The 20,469-nt window shown below is 37.7% G+C and overlaps 2 long non-coding RNA genes across 2 annotated transcripts; one reads left to right on the top strand and one right to left on the bottom strand.

Annotated features, from left to right (window-relative positions):
* Positions 1-8,854: 8,854 nt before the first annotated feature.
* LOC139126273 (uncharacterized) lies at positions 8,855-9,725 on the bottom strand. Its single transcript, XR_011550509.1, has 2 exons — positions 9,534-9,725; positions 8,855-9,065 (listed from the first exon to the last, which is right to left on the bottom strand). It is a non-coding gene; the product is annotated as an uncharacterized lncRNA (long non-coding RNA).
* Positions 9,726-10,771: 1,046 nt separating this feature from the next.
* On the top strand, positions 10,772-20,244 carry LOC139126540 (uncharacterized). The gene is made up of 2 exons (XR_011550629.1): positions 10,772-10,929; positions 18,784-20,244. It is a non-coding gene; the product is annotated as an uncharacterized lncRNA (long non-coding RNA).
* Positions 20,245-20,469: the final 225 nt, after the last annotated feature.

The raw sequence follows: 20,469 nt of genomic DNA, 5'->3' as shown, positions 1-20,469 counted from the left end.
CAACACTGCCAAGATATGAGTACAGCACACTGAATTTTGAACTTCAGAGTTATGAAAATGACTGAAGTGTGTCGCAATAAAGTTTCTTTTATAAATCAATCGTTTCATTCTTTTCTAAGATTGTAGAGACTAAGGACTATTAAAGGATATTAGTAACTTTCAACCAGGAAAAAATACCAATACGTGGAAAGGATCAAAACAAATCAACTTATTTATTTCGTTACATATTACAAAACCGAAAGAAACACATAATTCTCATTTAAGTGATTAGGGCTAATTTTATACTTGTCGATGTTTGATGATGGAAAGGAACAGAATCATTATAAAAACTACGAATGAACCTCAAAAGCAACAAAATTCCAAGCATAACATTACACTGTGGTTCAGAATGTTAATTTATAAAGTTCGCTCAAATGTACTTTGAAAACGATAGTATTTTGACAGTCGTATCGGCAGCTACTTACTAAAGTCTGTTGAAAAAGAGTACTAAATATCGTTGTTTTCAGGTCAACAAGTGATTGAATCGAAAAAATGGTTCATGAAACGGTAAAACAACCACTGATAAATAAGTAATTTTTCTCAAGAGTGACTTCAACACCTCGCCTGAAAGAAAATTTCATCCCGTTTCACAGAAACTGACCGTGTTTTCAAGCGCCGTAGCTATGAACGATAGGTCTGGGAATCCCCGCGAAAATCGCTCACGCTCGTCCAAACATTGATCGTTCGCTTTTGAGCTGCATGATTCACCTTGTCAAAAATATTTTTATTTTGTAAATAATTAATTAAATTCTTATTTTTTTCTTTCGTTTGATAATTAAAAGTCATTATAATGTTTTTAGATGCTTTAGAAAAATTCAAACCCGCTAAAAAAGCGACTATTTGGCCAAAATTCAAACGAAAAACACGAAATAAAGGTCGAATCATGGGCTATCTATCTATGAATACTTTCAGTGTCTTTACGCTCAGGCTCAACTGCGATAGAACGCTGTGTATGCATAGGCTCAGTGGGCTAAAAATAGCGAGTTGAAAACATGGCCGCCGCTCTCGCTGATGCACGATTTTTGCATCGAAATTTTTCGCTCATTTTCGTTCGTATGACTTTGAAACTCCAGGAAACGATTGAGAAGAAAGGGGTACCTTGAAGTATTGAGGTATTTGCTGATAATTTGCCAAATTAAACGAGAAAAAATGCTTCGAAAATTCCCACATGCTTACACACTGAGCGCTTTCAGAAGCCGTAGCATGTTCGTGTGGTATACCTACTTTATATAGCAAGTGTAATTACCGTTGGCCAAGTCCTTCAAGCCATACATGCCGAGCTGTGAAAGCTTATTAGACATGCAAATTATAAATCAGCTGACATGAAAATGTGAAATGACTTTTGATATTGTTTTAACCTGGTATAATCATCAATGTACATAGCATATTTTGCCAACTTTGATTAAGTAAATCCAGTATATATCCCTAATAAGCAAAGGTCATTAAATATGTAAATTAGGAATTGGCTTATAAAATGCTTAATGATTTTCAACAATGTTGTATCATGGTATCTGCAATATATGTAGCAAGTTTTGTCAACTTTGGTCAAGTTGATTCAGATATATATCTCTAATTAGGAAAGTTTATTTAATATGCAAATTAGGAATTGGCTGAAGAGAAAATGCTTGATGACTTTCAAAAATATTGTATTGTAGTATCTTCAACGTACATAGCAAGTTTCATCAAATTGATCAAGTCAATTCAGATAAATATCCCTAAATATGAAAATTCATTAAATATGCATATTAGGAATTGGCTGCAGTTAAAACGCTTAATGACTTTCAATAATGTTAAATCATAGTATCTTTGATATACATACCAAGTTTGGTCGATTTTGATCGAGTCAAATCAGACATATATCCCTAATTAGGAAAGTTCATTAAATATGCAAATAAGCAACTCTCTTTTATGTCATCCCTTAATGGTTCCCACAACTGATATATCTTGGTGTGATCAACATTTGTAGCAAATCTCATCAAATTGTGTGTAGTCGTTTGTAATGAATATCCGTTTTTTCTAAAATCATTAATTATGCAAATGAGCAAAAAGTATGCAAGCCACATCCACCAAAAACTAATCAGTTCTTGCCATTTGCTAACTGAATCTATGTACCAGATTTGATTCTGATCTGATCAGCCGTTTTTGAGATATCGGACCAACAGACAGACAGACAGACAGACAGACAGACAGACAGACAGACAGACAGACAGACAGACAGACATCGCTGCGACATATGCTCACGTGTGTGAACACGTGAGCAAAAAATTACCTAAAATATACAAATTTGGAGGTTTCCCAACACATTGAGCAGAAAATTTATCTAATAACATCCCTTGGGACTTTTTATACCAAATTACAAAGCTATCAAACAAGTAATTTTGAGAACAAGTTTTCTTGACCAAAATGACAATATTGTCTTAAAAATAAAATTTGTGTATTTCAGGACAATTTCCACATATCTGTCTATTGACATCTCTGTAGGTCTGTGTACCAAATATAAAAGCTGTCTGTCAACGAGTTTTAAAAAGAAAATACTGTTTAAGATTTTTTGACCAAAAATGACAAAATTGCTCCAAAATAGTAATTTTCCCAATTTCGTCATAATTTCAACAAATTAGAAGAGTAACACCCTCGCAAAGATCCAACCCAAATTTGAGTGCGATTGGGCTGGTTTCAGAGAAGAATTTTTACTGAAAATGAGAAAAATCACAAAAAAATTCAGTAAAAATACAAATTAAGGATATCCTCACAATATTTATAAAACTGTATAAGGTTTACCTAAGGTACTTGCACACAAATTTTCAAAGCAATCAAAACAGCGTTTTCTCGAGATAATAATTCTTGACCATTTTCACATTTTGTAAGCTCATTTGCGTAATTTTGGCAATGAAGACTTCATTTGAACAAAATCCCATCTATAGCCCAGGATGCATCCACACACCACAGACCAAGATGAAATGTGCAGCGGTTTGCGTGTTTTAATGTTGACGGACATACTGTACTTACATACATACATACATACATACATACATACATACATTACATACATACATACACACATACATACAGTCGCCATCAACTTCAGCTTATATGATAAACTCACATTGATATAACCAAATGTGAGCTAAAAAATTACACCAAAAATGCAATAATGCAATATTGCAAATTTCATAAAAATTACATTAGGATAACCCCTAAGAACATGTCTACTGGCTATTAAAGCTATCAGACAAAACAAATTTGTTGACCAAAAATTGGCAAATTGCCTTAAAATACAATTATTAAAATTTCACCACAATTAAACAATCCCAGGGCTGTCATTTATAGCCGGTCACCGGCGGCAAATCGCCGTCTGACACAGGTCTTGCCGCCGCCTGTTTTCCCTATTCAAGGCCTGCAATAATGATCTTTACACACGTTATGAATTCTTTCCTGTCCCAATTCTACCGTTGGCTGCGCTGTGCTACAGAGGCGCAGTCCCTAAGGCTCGTTGGTAGCCGATTTCTGATTGGTTTCAATCGGTACTGTCAAAATGCTTTGCGTGTTGTGATTGGTTTTCGGACGTACACGATCGATACGGCTACGAAAAGAACGACAGCCACGTTGGATGTCCAAAAGACCCCGAGAGGCTTACACTAGCTTTGGAGATAAGAGTTATGTCAATATTTGTAAATCATTTCATTTTCCTGAGGAATGTCAGTGATCGGGGGTTCAATCCATCAATGGTAGAGCATGCAATGTAGATTTCAAGCCGCGTCTGAGCAAAGTGCCATAGCATTACGTGTATTTATTTTATAAATTTATTTATAAATTATTATATTATTATTATATTATTATATTGTTATTTATTTTCATAAATAACAACACGAATCTTAGATTCATCAAAATCTATCATTACCAAGTTAACAACAGCAAAAATCAATGCACTGGGTAAGGGTTGAAATTCACCCCAACACTAATCGTCCTCACAGAGTTCATCTCATACAAGACGCAAACATTAGGAGAAGGAAAATCCAATACATTATGCGACACAAATTGACCAAAAAAGACAAATTCAAACACAAGTCTCGATGGACTCCACATACAACTAAAGAACACAAATAGACAGATTTGAATTCTTACATAAAACATCAGGCCACCTGAAATCTACGCTTTAAAAGCCTGATCAAAGGGGAACACTAAGATACATCAGAACTTGCAACACAAAAATGACTTTGTTTCAAAGGTCGATACACTTTATGCAAGATTAATCGAACGTGGCTAAAACAACAGGAGATGTCAAGTCACATCGCAAGCACAGTTCGCCGCACGAATTACGCAACTAGAACACAAGCGAACAAACGAAGAAACAAAGAAAACACTAGTCTTCACGACGAAAATTATAGCAACAATATATATAAGAACACTATAAAAAGCAGCAATGTGCGAAAACTGGGAACACATAGACAAGGACGAAACATTAAGCCTGAATGAAATATTTCCACAACAACCGATCATCGCATACAAAAGAAATCCAAACATTAGCGATATACTGATACAGGCCAAAGTCCACGGCATTTTTGTATTAGGAACAAGTCAATGAACGAACGAACACATGACGATCCACACATAAATCAGGGTTCTCAAAAATTTTTGAAGTAGGAGGAAAATTCAGAAAAGTAGGCGGTTAGCTTCTGTGTGCAACCAGGTTCCCTGGGTGGGGGGGGGGGATGTTCAGTATTGTTTTTAAATCGAAGACATTTCTGAGCAATTTCATGCATTCTTATACAGTTATAAAAGGCTATTCCAACATACATACAAAGGGGTTTCAGGGACGTGGGCAAGAAATTTTTAAATTTTGGAGACATTTTGGAGTAATTTTATGCATTCTTGTACAGTATTAAAGACCATTTCAGCATACAGAATAATCATTACCATTGTCAATTACAACATGTTTTAAAGGGATAAAGTTTTTAAAAAACATCAGAAAAATTAATTTGATATCACTCGGGCCTGTCAACTGCATTCAGTTGACAAAAATAATAGCAAAATTTCACCAGACTGTTGTGTAGAATTATGTTTAGCTCATGACTTGAACAAACATTTTGAAATACATCATAGAATAGGGGTTTTCATAACCCGGAAAACGATCCGCTGGAATCATGACCAGCCTGGCTGTACAAAGTTTTTCACTGATTTAAATAAACTTGATTGAAGATACTACTAAAGAGAGAGCGATCCGCAGTATGAGTACAACACGTTCGCTGATAGCGGTACTGCAGTGATAGCGACAAGTTCACCGCGTAAATTGCTAGACTACATAAACAAATCAAACAGTTTATTCAATTCAATGAATTATAGGAACACAATTCTCAGTGATTTTAATTCACTGTACTAATTTCACAATAAAACGAGCTGATTATGGATTTTTTGGTGACGTTGAATATAATTGAAAAAGAGAGCTAAATTTCAGTGTTCATGTTTGATAAAACCTCAAACTAACGACACCGAACGCCAGCCTGTACTACACCATGTGTGTACAAAGCACCGGCGGTTAAAGGCGGAGCCTCCCTTTAAAAGGACGCCAAGGTATGGCGGCGTTCACTGTCTAAGTGGACACCAAACAGGCAACACGCGGGCACACGCTCCAGAAATAGTCACTTTTTAGTTTTCCCCGGCCGCAAAAACACAGACAGACTGCCAAGCGGTCAGCGTGAAGTTGCTGCCGATCGAACTCTGTGGTTGTATTCAAAGTTTAACGCGACTGGAAGACAATTTTTTAGGAAATTCGAGCGTTTGTAGTGGGGAATCAATGACCGTTGGCGATTTGAACCGACTGTCAATCAAAAGCTTGCATAAACTCTGTTTGCAGGATTAGCAAAATGTGACAAAAGGTTGAGATCAATTTGTGTAAGTAATGTTATAGAAATCAAACATCATACTGGCCATGTGTTTGACTGGGAGGAGAACTCCACTAATGCGAGAACCTGGGATTGAAAAGTGCGGCTTTAATTGTAACACAGTACACACAACGCGATGTCGGTCGACCTAAAATTTGACACTGTGATCGAGGTAGCGTTTCAAAAGTGATATCAAGTTATTTTTTGTTTATTTAGATTTGATGTTAACCTCCCAAAACCAACAGACAAAGTCCTACTCTTACGCAGAAAATCAAATTTTTCAAGGGTCGACTTTCTCTTCCGCGATGCACACAACCACGGCCCCTCCACAAAACGCGATGTCGATCGACTTGAATATTGGCACCGCGGATCGTGATTGGCCATGGATGGATTGACATAGCGTTTCAAAGTATGAAAGATGAGACTCAGTAACTTTTGATCGCTTCAGATTTGATCAAAAACCTACCAAACCCATCAGACAAGGCCCTACTCTTACGCAGAAAACCAAAGCTCTCAAGCGTCGACTTTCTCTTCCGCGTTCGAGCGAAACAAAAGTCGGCTTCATTCGGAAATGGTCGGCTATTTGCGGGCATAACGTGCAGTTCAAATTCACGTCGGATCAACTAGAAATGATAAACACTCTTACAATGTTGCAATGTTTTTATCGCTTGTCGCTACAATCTTGTCAATATAGAAAACAAATGACGTTCACGAAATAGCCTGAAACCCCCAAGTTCACTTCGTACTGAAGTAGGCCCGATGTCAGCTCATTGAGAAATGTGGTGCCCATTCATTTGTTGATAACCAATGTAAAGTTTGTTCATTTTACACATCACTCTATTATTTTTGAAGTCATGAACATTATTGATATTCAACTACACAGAACACTGTCCTCTGAGTCTAAATTTGCAGTAATGTCGTTCTTTTACCATCACTCCGTGAATTTGAACTGCTTGTAAAACTTGGCAACCAGTCTCTGTGTGTGTGTCACCATTGAAACTGATAGCTGCTGTAAAGATATAAACATACTACATAGTAAATTAGTTTACAGACATCTTGCTGCGTCACCTGCTGTTGGCGCAAAGTTGTAAAAGTTGACCACTAAAAGGGTAAATTCGCCAGCAAACTGACAAACCTAATTAGGTAGTGTATCAATATCCAGCTGTATCTCATCGTCAAAGTAATTGAGTTCAACAACCATTTGGACATTTAACACCACCATAATGACATGCTACCCATCCAAATTAAACAATACTATATCGTTGGATACTGGTTGTTAAGTGAGCTTTTATATCTCAATCTTGTTAGTTGGGCGCAGGTAAGCCAAAATTTCTGTGTTAGTGGGTCCTCAAATTGGCTTGGTGGGACTCGAAATTTCGGATTTTCCAATGTAGTTCCTCCGACCCCCAGGCCGTAAATAATTACGGCTCCCTAAACAGCTGTGTACGCACGAGCAGAACGACCAGGACCAGCTAAAACAATGAAGCTAGTACAGTCTGAATGCTGGGGGTGTAATTTGAACAGCGCCCTCAGAAAAATAGCCTCGTTTTCATTTCAAAACAAAGGTCGCAGTAGTACGCAGGGGACACACAAGCATGGGTCGCCTAAACATGCCTATATTCACGCTATACCGCGGACCTGAGTGAATGTTATAGGTAATATGTGTTTTTTAGGAATTTGTTTCTGATATAAACAGTTTGTCATGTAAAAATAAACCTACCTTCAAAAGATTGTCGATGTGTATACTGAGTAGTTTCTGTTGCATAACACGATTTGGGTCTGTCTATGAAGGAGAAACGGGGCTAGTAAATGGTCTTCCGGGTCTTGAACACCGATCAAATTTCAGCAGTGTCTTTTTCAGTAACAATTGATTGTGTATACCAATTTTTAACTTCACAGAGCTATTTTACTGGAAATGGTACACTTTTCAATAGACCCTTGGCGAAACTTCGTCTAAAAATTTCACTTATGAATGCCGTTTTCTAGTACTTGTTACAGTGGGCATTATACATTCACCACAGATTAGATGGCCTCTACAAACGAGAATAATTTTGTTAACTACAACTACAGTTCTTTAGTATATTTTTTTCGCAGAATTTTAGAATTTATAAATTGTTTTATGTATCTTGAAGTCTGTTTCTATACATAGGAAAATGAGAGCAACTTTACACATCGTTTTCTACCTTTGATAGTGATGTGGTTTAATGATATGGAGAAACATGGCGAGACACCGGTGAATCGATAGTGCTTTGACCCTGGTCATGTGATCTGGGTCCCCGGGAAAGAACCGGTTATGTGTTGGAGCTATTTATCCCACATATTAATTTGATAGTAGCGATTGTTCATCAACTAGAGATGCTAGTATGGATATGTTGTGGTCTGAACTTTGAGTGGTTTGTTGGTCAGACCGTTCGTGTTTATTTTATCCTCGTGCTTGATTTGTGCCTGAACGAGGATGTCTCTTAAGTTTTTATTCCTTTTGTATGCTATGATAGTTTTTTCTGGAAAAACTTTGACCAGTGTTTGATAGGCTTCTATTATTTTCCAATTTTTTGTTAGACATTGTTTGATTTGCCTGGTTTTGATGAATGGACTGAAGGTCGTTGTGTAAACCAGTTTTGTTCTTATGTCATATTCCTCTTATCTTTATCGGTGAGGTATCGTCGATGGTTGGTGAGATTAACATCTTTCTTTATACGAGATATATCTTTTTTTTCTATAATCTTGTTGTTGAAGTTTGCGTGTGAGAAAGTTGACCTTTTCAATGAAGTCCATGTCGTTGTTGCATGTGCAAGCATATCGGAGAAGTTCACCTTTAATGAAGCCTTTGAAAGTGCCGCTCGGGTGACACGAATTTCTCAATAAATATTGGAACGTGTCGGTTGGTTTTGTGTTGGTTAAATTAAAAAGAAAATTAATAAGTTCTGAATTCAATATACTGCAAAGACAACAGCTTTATTCTAAATAAACCTGAAGTTTGATCAATACTTAAGCCTCAGAGACTTGACTGCAACAAACTGAGACAAATCAGACACGAAAATTACGTCAAAAAAGTTAAAAGTGAACAACCATGAGGTCACATGCACAAGTTTTTCTATGGGAAGCCCCGGCTGGAAGCTTCGAAGCCATCCTCGGACTGTGATGACCCTGAAAAAAAAAAGAGGAAAATAATTAAAAACAACTGTGACACGAATTTTACGTATTACAACCTAAAAGTGTCACTTGATGATAGTTTCCCCCAAAAAAGTAACATTTGACCTAAAAATACGCACATTTTGGGGATTTATTTCACTATGAGCGTATGCGAGTACACAGTGTACGTGTAAACGTACAGTACACTAATGTTGATTTGGCGCCATATTGGATTTTCGCGGCAAAACACAGCGGCGAACTTTGCCGCCCAACATCAAATTCCTGGCATGAACAAACAAAATTCTGCGGTAAAAAGCTAATTTATAGTATAATTCCACGAACTATGCTTGATTTTGGGCCTTAATTTCATGCTACCGTAGTTGGTACAGCAACACAAGTCCGCGCTCGACATATAACATCGTACTATGAAAAATCGCAAAATTCACTTTAATTTTTCAAACAGAGCCCCGAAAAGTCACTTACCTTCTCAGAAAATCCAATTGAAGAGATGAACTTGGTCTCCAATGATAATTATCGGCGAAAAAATGAGGATTTGGGAGCGACTGAAAAACTGTGTTAGACAGCCAACGGTCACAGTGTAGACTGAGTTGCTGAGTGCCGTTCGAAAGGAAATGGCATTTGCATATGCAAATTGCACCCCTAGCGTTCAGACTGAGTACAGCTAAGAAATTTACAGACTCTTGGCCTTTGATGCACCAATTTTTGGGTATAATATACCTGTATAAAGGCATTCTGAGTACAGCGGTATAATTATTTCCTCCCAAACGACTCTGACCATTTTTACATCCACGCTCTGACATTATCTGTACCAATGTGCTGATCCGTCACCATGAAAAACTTTGAACCACCAACGTAAACCACCTACTAGTAGGCGTCCCTCCACCCAACCAACCGCCCACCGGTGGTTTAACCTAGCCGGCACACGTTCTGTAAAGCGGATGAATAGTACATCGGAATTCATATCGCCTTGAGCATATGTACTTGTGGGTATGTGCGCTATATAAGAACCAAATATTGCATTCATTTCACTCGCAAAAAATGGCTACGCCACCAATGGCGTAGCCAAAGCCGGACACTCTCGCCATACTCGTAGGGCTAACTTGAACAGTGTGCCTACGATTCGATTATCGCAGGCAGGGCCAGTGTTTCATATGTCTACAAGGTCTTGTGTCAAAATGCATCGTTTAGGCCTATCAGCTGCAGCAGAGTGTGTTACCCGGCACCACGCTTGCGGATCCGGTAACATATAGCCTGAAGGGAATGTGATACAGCTATCCAAATATCTTAGACCAACGTGTTGACACTGGCATTCGACAAACCCAAGGCGAGACAACCTTGTTTGGGCCTCGCGCAGCGACGCTTGAGTGTGAGGTTCAGCCTTCAGGCCTTCGATCATCAACAATTCCAAGCAACTCTGCGAGCACTCCGGTCTCGACCACCAAAAAGCAAATCGTACACTCAACAAGTGTGAAACAGTCATTACTTACCAGGTTTTCTTGATCAGCCATGTACTAGTTAGTATGTTCCCGTAGTTGCCTCGTAGTACCAGTTGGTCGCTCCATATGGTCACACATCAACCGCGAAAGACTTCTGTGAGGTTTATTTTACGAGGTCAATGCCTCCTCACAGCTTGGCTGATTATTAACGAAACAATCTTATGATTGGTTAATCAGGGGTCTGTTTAAATGCGGAGCGGACGGAAGCTCGCGAGCCAATCAACCTTAAGCTTCGCTTGGCGCTAAATTTAACGGTGTATTGAGACCGAGACTCAAAATATCCGAATAGCTTTACTGTCAGCTTCCTTGAATGCGAGTATCTTCACTGGATTATGAAGAAAAAGGAACTACGGATTTAACTGGTAAGTAAGCCTCGAAACGCGCTATGTATACCATGATAGTTCACTTGTGACGTAAATATGAATGTTTAATTTGCTTAAATGCGTCAAGGCCTTTTCTTATCAAATTTCCGTTGAGGATAATTCTCCCAACTAGAACTGCTATATAGCTTGACACGTAGCCAGGCTCGATGTTGTCTCTCCCGGCATTATTCGCACCATCAAGGTCAGTCCTAGCTGCAATAATTGCCCAGAATAATTTTAGCAATTTGTGGGCTAGGCCTATGTTTTACAGTAATAGCTGTGGGTCCATAGCTGTGGTGATTTCAGACGGGATTCTTGCTGCGGATCTGTAGCCCTACCACTCCCTTTGCTGGTTGTGTTGGGGCAACACAACTAGCAAAGGGAGTGCTAGGGCTACGGATCCGCAGCAAACGGGATTCCTGCCTTTTACGGGCTAGTTAAAATCGTAAAAATCAAAACCAGCCCGTAAAAGGCAGGGATCCGTCTGAAAACACCACAGCTATGGACCCTGGCACAGCTAGGCCTAGCTCTGCGTGGTAGGACTGTGTGTTACTGGCGTTCCGGCCCCTCACAACAGGACGAGGAAGGCCGTATAACGCCGGTAACACCCTGCCATGCAGAGCTAGGCTGGGCCGTGGGGCTTGCGTGATTCCAAACCAAGTCAGTTTCGTAATGGTAAAAGATAGTAAAACTGACATTTATGTCCAGGGTTGAATGAGGTTAGCCTATTTATTATTTCTCAGGATGTTGCTGCAGATAGCCAAACCGTTGACCTATGACGTCACATTCTAGCATCGGGATATAAACAAAACACGTTTACAGCAATTAAAGTGTAACAAATACTGTTAGAGAGTTGATTTGATTTTGGCGCAGAAGTTTGCTTACTAAGCAAAATATCGACCGAGAATACGTGTTTTTGTTGAGATCCCGAAGCCAGATGTGACGTCATATGTCAACGGTTCAATATCCATGATGGTGGATTTCATGATTTTTCCCACGGCAGCAGCCGCCCAGTAAAGTACGGAGAAAGTTAGTAAACGGAGAGGAAAATGGACATCTGCGTTGGCATCCGTCGATAGGTAGGCGCTCGATGCACCCCGACTTCGGATTATGATGGGCTTTTTGTTTTTGTTTATCTGGAGCATTGCAATTAAAAACGCTCACTCACTATCTCAATGTTTACAGCTCTGAATACGCATGCATGCCCGGGTCTGATGGGGGTCATCACCACAGACCTCTGATCTCCACAACATGCAGCACTGCATATTCACAGCTAACTATCCGCTAACTCACTGTGAGATTAGCAGCGTCCGGGGATATTGTGAAACGTTTGTCCATAATGTACGCTACATCATGAATGTATGTACATCCATGGGTATACATATGGTAAGGGAGCCTTCAGTAAGATGGTGGGCCGGGCACGCCTGGGGCATTCCGCGCACACCTTTACCGTAGAATGTGACCTCCCCATTATCCTCCTGTCTAAAATGTGACCCCCCCTTGTTTAACATTCTAAAATTTGACCCTCCCCCAACCACTGCAGTATTCTCCTCAGGAATAAGTGAAAAGTATCAGCTATACAAAATTTGTTTAATTGTTATGTAAGTTAGGGACAAATTACGGAGAAAAGGGCTGGTGTTTTTGGAGGGACAGTCACAATCTATCACACAAGCATTTTTGAAGAGATATGGCATTTCATACATTTGCGGAAGGGTTATCATATTTTGTGCAACTATAAGAAGGCAAGATGTGGCTGATACGGTGCCTCATCCAAAAAATAACAAATCACAATACATGCAGTCTATCAAGAAAATTATTGACAATTTTCCACCACAAAACATGCAATATCTGTATATTTGATGTGTTTGATAATGTATTGAAATACACTTTTGCTTGAAATGGGAAGTAAAATCACATTGTGCATTTGTGTACAAGAGATTGATTTTGATATTTAATCTAAAATGTTGGTTCACCATATATGGCAGTCTATGATGAAAGTATGAATAATTGTTTTCCAATTCAAAATAGGTAAATCTGTGCACTTATGTACACTTGATTATTGGTGTTAATGTTCATGTTTACCGGTAGACAGGAGTGGTTTCAAGTCCATGTTGTGCAAGAAATTTGATTTTGAAATTTCACTGAAATGTTCATTCACTCAGTGTACATGGTAGTCTCTGAGAAAATTATGCACATATTTTACAATATAAAAATAATAATATCTTTGTATTTGTGTTCATGTGGTAATTGATATACACTTTTCCACCTGTTCCATATGTTTTTGTCTCTTGTCTTTCATTAGTTCAAGGTGTTAAATGTAGGATACCACTGCATCTTCTTTGCTTCATTGTGAAACTTGTGGATAATGTATATGCATTTGAAGGAATCAGTGTATTTCATTGGTGATTTCCTATTCAGGAAATATCATACAGACAATCAAAGGTTTCTCCATAAAATCAGCTTCTGTCAAAAGTGACCCTCCCCAAGATAGGTTTATAAATAATGACCCTCCCCCTTGAACAGTTTTCTAAAAATTGACCCTCTCCCCAATTCTCCCGGCCCTGTGATTTCTGAAGACTCCCTAAGGTAGGCGTGGTATAGCTCTGCATCACAGATGTTATGTTGACTTGGTAGTTTGTAAAAGTGTAGTTTATGCGGTTAGTTTATGCTGCGTTCTGACGTGTATCCCTTTTCCTGCCAAGTCCATATTTCACTACCAGGTCAAGATGGAAAAATTAATGAAACACAACATATTCCATAAGATGTATTTTAACATAATACTGTACATTTGAAAGCTATTGAAAACATAATACTGTAAAATTGAGTCATTTGACTAAAGATGCTATAACAGACCAAGCCAAGTGGGTGAAAATACTTCACGTTTTGGCTCAATACCACTTTTTACTGACTTGGCTGATGGGGAAAATATACTGTCTGGCAGGAAAAGGAATACATGCTACGCCTTACCACTCATTATCATAATTGAATGCTGTCCACATCACTGATTGGTACGTGAGTTAATGCCATCAATGGCATCAAAAGGAGATTCACCACTTTCTATGTATAGACGCTATCCATTATGATGTGTTGCGTTATTACAATGGTGGACTCTAGAAATGCCGAATTTGTCAAAACACGGCAGATATCTCCTAAAGTTTTCTGTTATCGTGACATGAGAATGCTTTTTGGACAGTAGAGACTCTTCCGCATCAAACTGGGTAATGGACTGTAGGATTTGTGTTTATTTTTTGACTAGAATGGCCAGTTTTATATTCAGGCCAGACAAGTCCGTTTCAAACCTTTGTGGTAAGGCTATGTACCAGTATGTCCAAGCGTAGCGTAAACTCACAGCATGAACTACACTTTTACAAACTACCCAGTAAACACAATGCCTGTGCCCTGCATACGATGCTACATGTGTTCTGGACGCCGTACAGCCTCACACCATATAAGCTGGGAACACACAACAATCGTATGCAGGGCTTGTACATTATGTCTCTTAAATGCCCAAGTAGTGGTTGTTTTGAGAAATAGATGTCCTTATTGGCTTTCAAAGTTTAAAGGAGTGTTCACAAGTAAGCTTACACTTTTTCTTCAGGGATGTGCAACCCAAAATAGCACACCAAATTAATCTACTTTGTTTTTACCAATAAAAGCGTAGCTCTTGTTTTGTTTCAAGTTAAAACTTAGAGACACATTTAAGGAGTGTTCAGTTATTATGGCTGGGGTTGGCCATCAAAATCCAGGGATCACCTCAAATTTGAAAAGTGCAAAGGAGGGGGTCATGCATTTGTCAAACAGCACAGGGGGTTCACTTTCAATTTTCATAAGTATCCACCCCATCAAAAAGCAGTTTCAGTGTTCAAACAATATTGTGGGGTATAAAAATGATTTGCTGCATGATTTCTTTCTGAAGTCATTTCAGGTGGTTGGAAAGGCTATTTTTGCACCAATCTTTTCTCAGAGTTAATGTCAAGTTTCAAGTGTTAGAATCAAGATATTTAGTTCAAATTTCAGGATAACTCCCTTAGTTAATATTTTCTCCAAAAATTGTATATTTGCAGCAATGATTTTGAAATATGACACCAGTAAATATTCAAATTTAATTTTTCATATTTTTTTTACATATTTGAATTTAATTATAATTGGAAAGTATTAATATTACCAAATTTGTTATAAATATGTTGACACTATTTATTGTAAGATTTGTACGGCAGGATTTGTAAATAAAATTTGTTTTTATGATTTTACATGGGTTATATATCAAAAATTATTAAAAATTCTTTCAAATTTCAAAATGTGATTTTTCAAAAAGTACTTCAAATACAGGAAAATTGTGCCATACAAATCTTATCTGTAACCTTGTTAATAGGCTGTAAAAATTCATGTCCATATCTCATTTCAAAGGTTGGATTAAAGTGGCATAAAATTATGAAGGAAAACTGTTATTCTGTCAAAAATGTGAAAACAAGCCATATTTGCACCCCTCTTTTGAAGTCATAGAGCAGTTTTTATTTGATTAATCTCACTTTTGACACCTCTTTGACACTCAAAGCATCTAAAAATGCATTTACAATAGCAGTCACTCACTCTGAATGCCAGCACCGCCTTGTCAAACTTTCCTGAAAAACAGCAAATAATGACTTTCCCTTTTCAAAATTTTTAATAAAAGCTAGGGGACCTCTACCATAGTTAATACACTAAGGACTCCCCAACTTCTTCTTATTTGGTCAGCTTTTCAGAAGTTTCAACAGGCTATAACTCTGCAATGCCTTTGTGCCCAAATGTCTAGTTTTTTTATACCACAGAGAATGTTGACTACTTTTATATTTTAATAGTTTTGTTGAAATTTATAACTGACGCTCCAGCCCCTCCAACCACCTTAACTGTAAATCTGAATAAAATTATAGTCATCTGTCACACATACATCTTCCCTTGTCTTCTTGTAAGTCGAGCTCACTGAGGGCAATGAATAATTCCAAAGTTATTTACATGTTAGAGATATGGCAAGTTTTGTATGGAAAATATTTAGCAGTTACCTGTAAACTGTCATGAAAAGTGAAAGAATACTTTTACATGAAATTCAAGTATCATTATTGTTGTCCACATCTGAACTTTCAAACACCATTTTTGAATCAATGACAATTGTATCAGTTGTGAAATGTGTATAAATACACAGGTTTAGTTTTGTGTTGAAAACAATTATTCAAACTTTCCTCATAAACTACTATGCATAGTGAATCAACATATCGGTGAAATTCCAAAATCAAATTTCTTACACACAACCATTTGTAACCATCCTAGTCTAATCAAGCATACCGGTAATAATGTCCATTATACAACGTCTATATATACACAATTATAACAAATTTTTCATCGGAAAAAATTATTTACAATTTTATCATAGACTCCCATGTATTGTGGATGAACATTTTCAATGAAATTCCAAAATCAAATTTTTGTTCACACATGAGTTTTAACCATCCTATTCCAATCACAAGTACATTTAGGCAATAATCAAACGTCTATCAATGCATAGATATTGCTAGTTTTGTATTGAAAATTATTTCGAGTTTTCTCATTGACTACCGTGTATAGAATAGTGAATCAGCGTTATCAATTAAATCTAATCTAATATCAAAGTTTTGTCACAGTACAAACATGGACTTTTTACGTGTTAATGCAAGCAAAGTACATGAACATGCACCATGAGTAAATGAACAGATATATTTTGTTAGTCCCCACAGACACCATCCTGGGGACTTATAGGTTTAGTCATGTCCGTGTGTGCGTGTGTCCGTGCGTGCGTCCGTTCACGCAGATATCTCAGAGATGCAAAGAGCGATTTCATTCAAACTTGGTACAAGGATTACTTCATATGTCATACAGATGCACGTTGATTTGTTTTGTGATACGATCCAATATGGCCGCCAGGCGGCCATTTTATTACGATTTTTTCATGTACAGAGCCATAACTCAGACATGTTTCAACCGATTTTATTCAAAGTTGGTACAAGGACATTGACCAATGTTATAGATATGCACGTCAATTAGTTTTGTGAAACGATCCAATATGGCCGCCAGGCAGCCATTTTATTACAATTTTTTCATGTACAGAGCCATAACTCAGGCATATCTCAACTGATTTTATTTAAAGTTGGTACAAGGACATTGACCAATGTCATAGATATGCATGTCAATTTGTGTTGTGAATCGATCCAATATGGCTGCCATGTGGCCATTTTGCTACCATTTTTTCATGTACAAAGCCATAACTCAGACATGTATCAAGCGAATTTATTCAAAGTTGGTACAAGGACATTGACCAATGTCATAGATATGCACGTTAATTTGTTTTGTGATACGATCCAATATGGTTGCCAGGCAGCCATTTTATTACAATTTTTTCATGTATAGAGCCATAACTCAGGCATATCTCAACAGATTTTATTCAAAGTTGGTACAAGGATATTGACCTATGTCATATATGTACGTCGATTTTTTTGTGACACGATCCAATATGGCCACTAGGCAGCCATTTTATTACGATGTTTCCACGTACAGAGCCATAACTCTGGCACATCTCAACCAACTTTATTCAAAGTTGGAACAAGGACATTGACCTATATCATACATATGCATGTCAATTTATTTCACAATATGATCCAATATTGCCGCATGGCTGCCATTTAGTTACAATTTTTCATGTCCTTAGCTAAACTCAGACATGCATCATCGGATTTTATTCAAAGTTGGTACAAGGACATTGACCTATGTCATACATATGCATGTCAATTGGTTTCACAATCTGATGCAATATGGCTGCCTTGTGGCCATTTTGTTATGATTTTGTCATGTCCTGAGCCACAACTTGGATATGTATCAACTGATGTTTTTCAAAGTTGGTACAAGGACATTGACCTATCATGTCATAAATATGCATGTATTTTGGTTTCACAATCCAATGCAATATAATGGCTACCTGGTGGCCATTTTGTTACAATTTTTTCATGTACAGAGCTATAACTCGGACATATTGCCCAGTATCATTCAAAGTTGGCACAAGGACATTTACCTATGTCATACATAGCACATCAAGTTGTTTAATGGCATGTAGCAGTATCATGTCAATTATTGAATTTTCGTAATTAGTCTGATATGTCAAGAAATACTGCATCAAATTTCATGAAACTTGGTACAGATGTTAAGCTCACATTACTTTGATAGTGAAAAAGACATTTATCAGTGTAAAGTTAATTAATTTGTAATTGCATATGTAATAAACTTTCCTAATTACAGTGATATATCCGCAAATACTGCGTTAAATTTGATAAAACTTGTACAGATTTTGATCTCATACCGGTAGTGTTGTAAATACAAATCAATGACACTTAGTGGTATCATTTATATATAGATTAATCAGTAGTTTGTATTTACATAATGGATTTTTGTTTTTAGGGTGAATATCCAAAGTACTGCATCAAACTTTATGAAATATGGTACTGGTGATAATCTGTCAGTGTTAGGATAGGATGCAAAAATGTTTGGCAGCATCCTGTTTATTAAGTACTAATTGATTAATTTTGATGACCTTCTGTAATTAGTATGGCGGCTCACATTGGCTTTATGTTTTCACCACATGGAACTCATTTTTGGCCATTAAGCCCCATCTGTATGCAGTATTTTTAATCACATACCTAATTAATGAAGGGGACAACTTCCTCCCGGAGGACTTGTAATTAAAGTACCCATTAACATGCGGGGACTGTGTCATTGTCGATGACTTGTTAAAGATAGATGTACTTCTAATGTAATATGTTAAAGATGCTAATTCCCTTTGATTTTTTATTTCAGAATCTTCAAAGTGATGGATATCAATAAAGTGTACCGGTACATTGCCACGACATTTGTAGCTGAAGCGTGCATTAAAGTACCGCTCTTGTTGCCTAGTGTACATCGCCGGGACATTCGTACCTGTGGTGTTCAATGAAGTACAGCTTTTGTTAACTATGTACATTGCCACGACGTTTGTAGCTGAAGTGCATATTTTCAGTGAAGTACAGCTCATGTTGACCAGTGTACACTGCCAGGACATTTGCAGCTGAAGTGTTCTGAAGTGCAACTGTTGTTGAGAAATGTACAATGCCACGACATATGTAGCTGTAGTGCGTGTGTTCAGTGAAGCAGAGCTCTTGATGACTCTTGTAATTGCCATAACATTTGTTGCCAAGGTGCATGTGTTCAGTGAAATAGTGCTCTCCGTGACTAGTGTACGCTGCCACAACATTTGTAGCAGCAGGTTCAATGAAATACAGCTTTTGTTAACAAGTGTACATTGCCACGACGTTTGTAGCTGAAGTGCATATGTTCAGTGAAGTACAGCTTTTGTTGACTAGCAAACACTGTCTGGACATTTGAAGCTGAAGTGTTATATGAAGTGCAACTATTGTTGAGTAATGTACAATCCAAAGACATCTGTAGCTGTAGTGTACGTGTTCAGTGAAGTAGAGCTCTTGATGACTCTAGTAACTCCCACGACGTTTGTAGCTTAGGTGAATGTGTTCAGTAAAGTACAGGTCTTGTTGACCAGTGTACACTGCCACGACATGTGTAGCTGAAGTGATCAATGAAGTGCAACTGTTGTTGAATAATGTACAGTCCCACGACATGTGTAGCTGAAGTGTTCAATGAAGTGCAACTGTTGTTGAGTAATGTACAATCCCACGACATACGTAGCTATAACGTATGTGTTCAGAAGCAGAGCTCTTGGTGACTGTGATATTGCCGCAACGTTTGTAGCTTAGGTGAATGTGTTCAGGGAAGAACAAGTCTTGTTGACCATTGTACACTGCCACGACATGTGTAGCTGAAGTGTTCAATGAATTGCAATTGTTGTTGAGTAATGTACAATCCAACGACATATGTAGCTGTAGTGTATGTGTTCAGAAGCAGAGCTCTTGGTGACCGTGGTATTGCCACGATGTTTGTAGCTTAGTTGAATGTGTTCAGTGAAGTACAGGTCTTGTTGACCATTTTACACTGCCACGACATGTGTAACTGAAGTATTAATTGAAGTGCAACTGTTGTTGAGTTATGTACAATCCCACAACATATGTAGCTGTAGTGTATGTGTTCAGTGAAGCAGAGCTCTTGTTAACTTGTGCAATTGCCACTACGTGTGTAGCTGAAGTGTATGTGTTCAGTGGATTCCTTGTTGACAAGTGTACATTGCCACTACTTCTGTTGCTAGAAATGTTCTATGAAGTACAGTCCTTTTTGACTTTTTCAATAAAGTTTACTATTTTGAAAGAAAAATCAGATTAAGCGTGTTAAATTTTCCACATTAGAACTGGAAAATATGCATTGCAATGGTCGACAATGAGTGTCACTAACGTTGAGTTCTAAGAAGCCATCAAAGGATGAGCTGTCGGTCACATCTTATAACGAATTAGAAACACGCCTTGACCTACGTTTTTGGGTTCAAAACACATGAAATGTTGGTAATTTCCATAAAGACTAGCTCTAATTTTGCATTTATTT

The sequence above is a fragment of the Ptychodera flava genome (assembly GCF_041260155.1).
Source record: "Ptychodera flava strain L36383 chromosome 3 unlocalized genomic scaffold, AS_Pfla_20210202 Scaffold_27__1_contigs__length_13241970_pilon, whole genome shotgun sequence".
Lineage (NCBI taxonomy): Eukaryota > Metazoa > Hemichordata > Enteropneusta > Ptychoderidae > Ptychodera > Ptychodera flava.
This window is presented reverse-complemented; position numbering and strand designations above follow the sequence as displayed.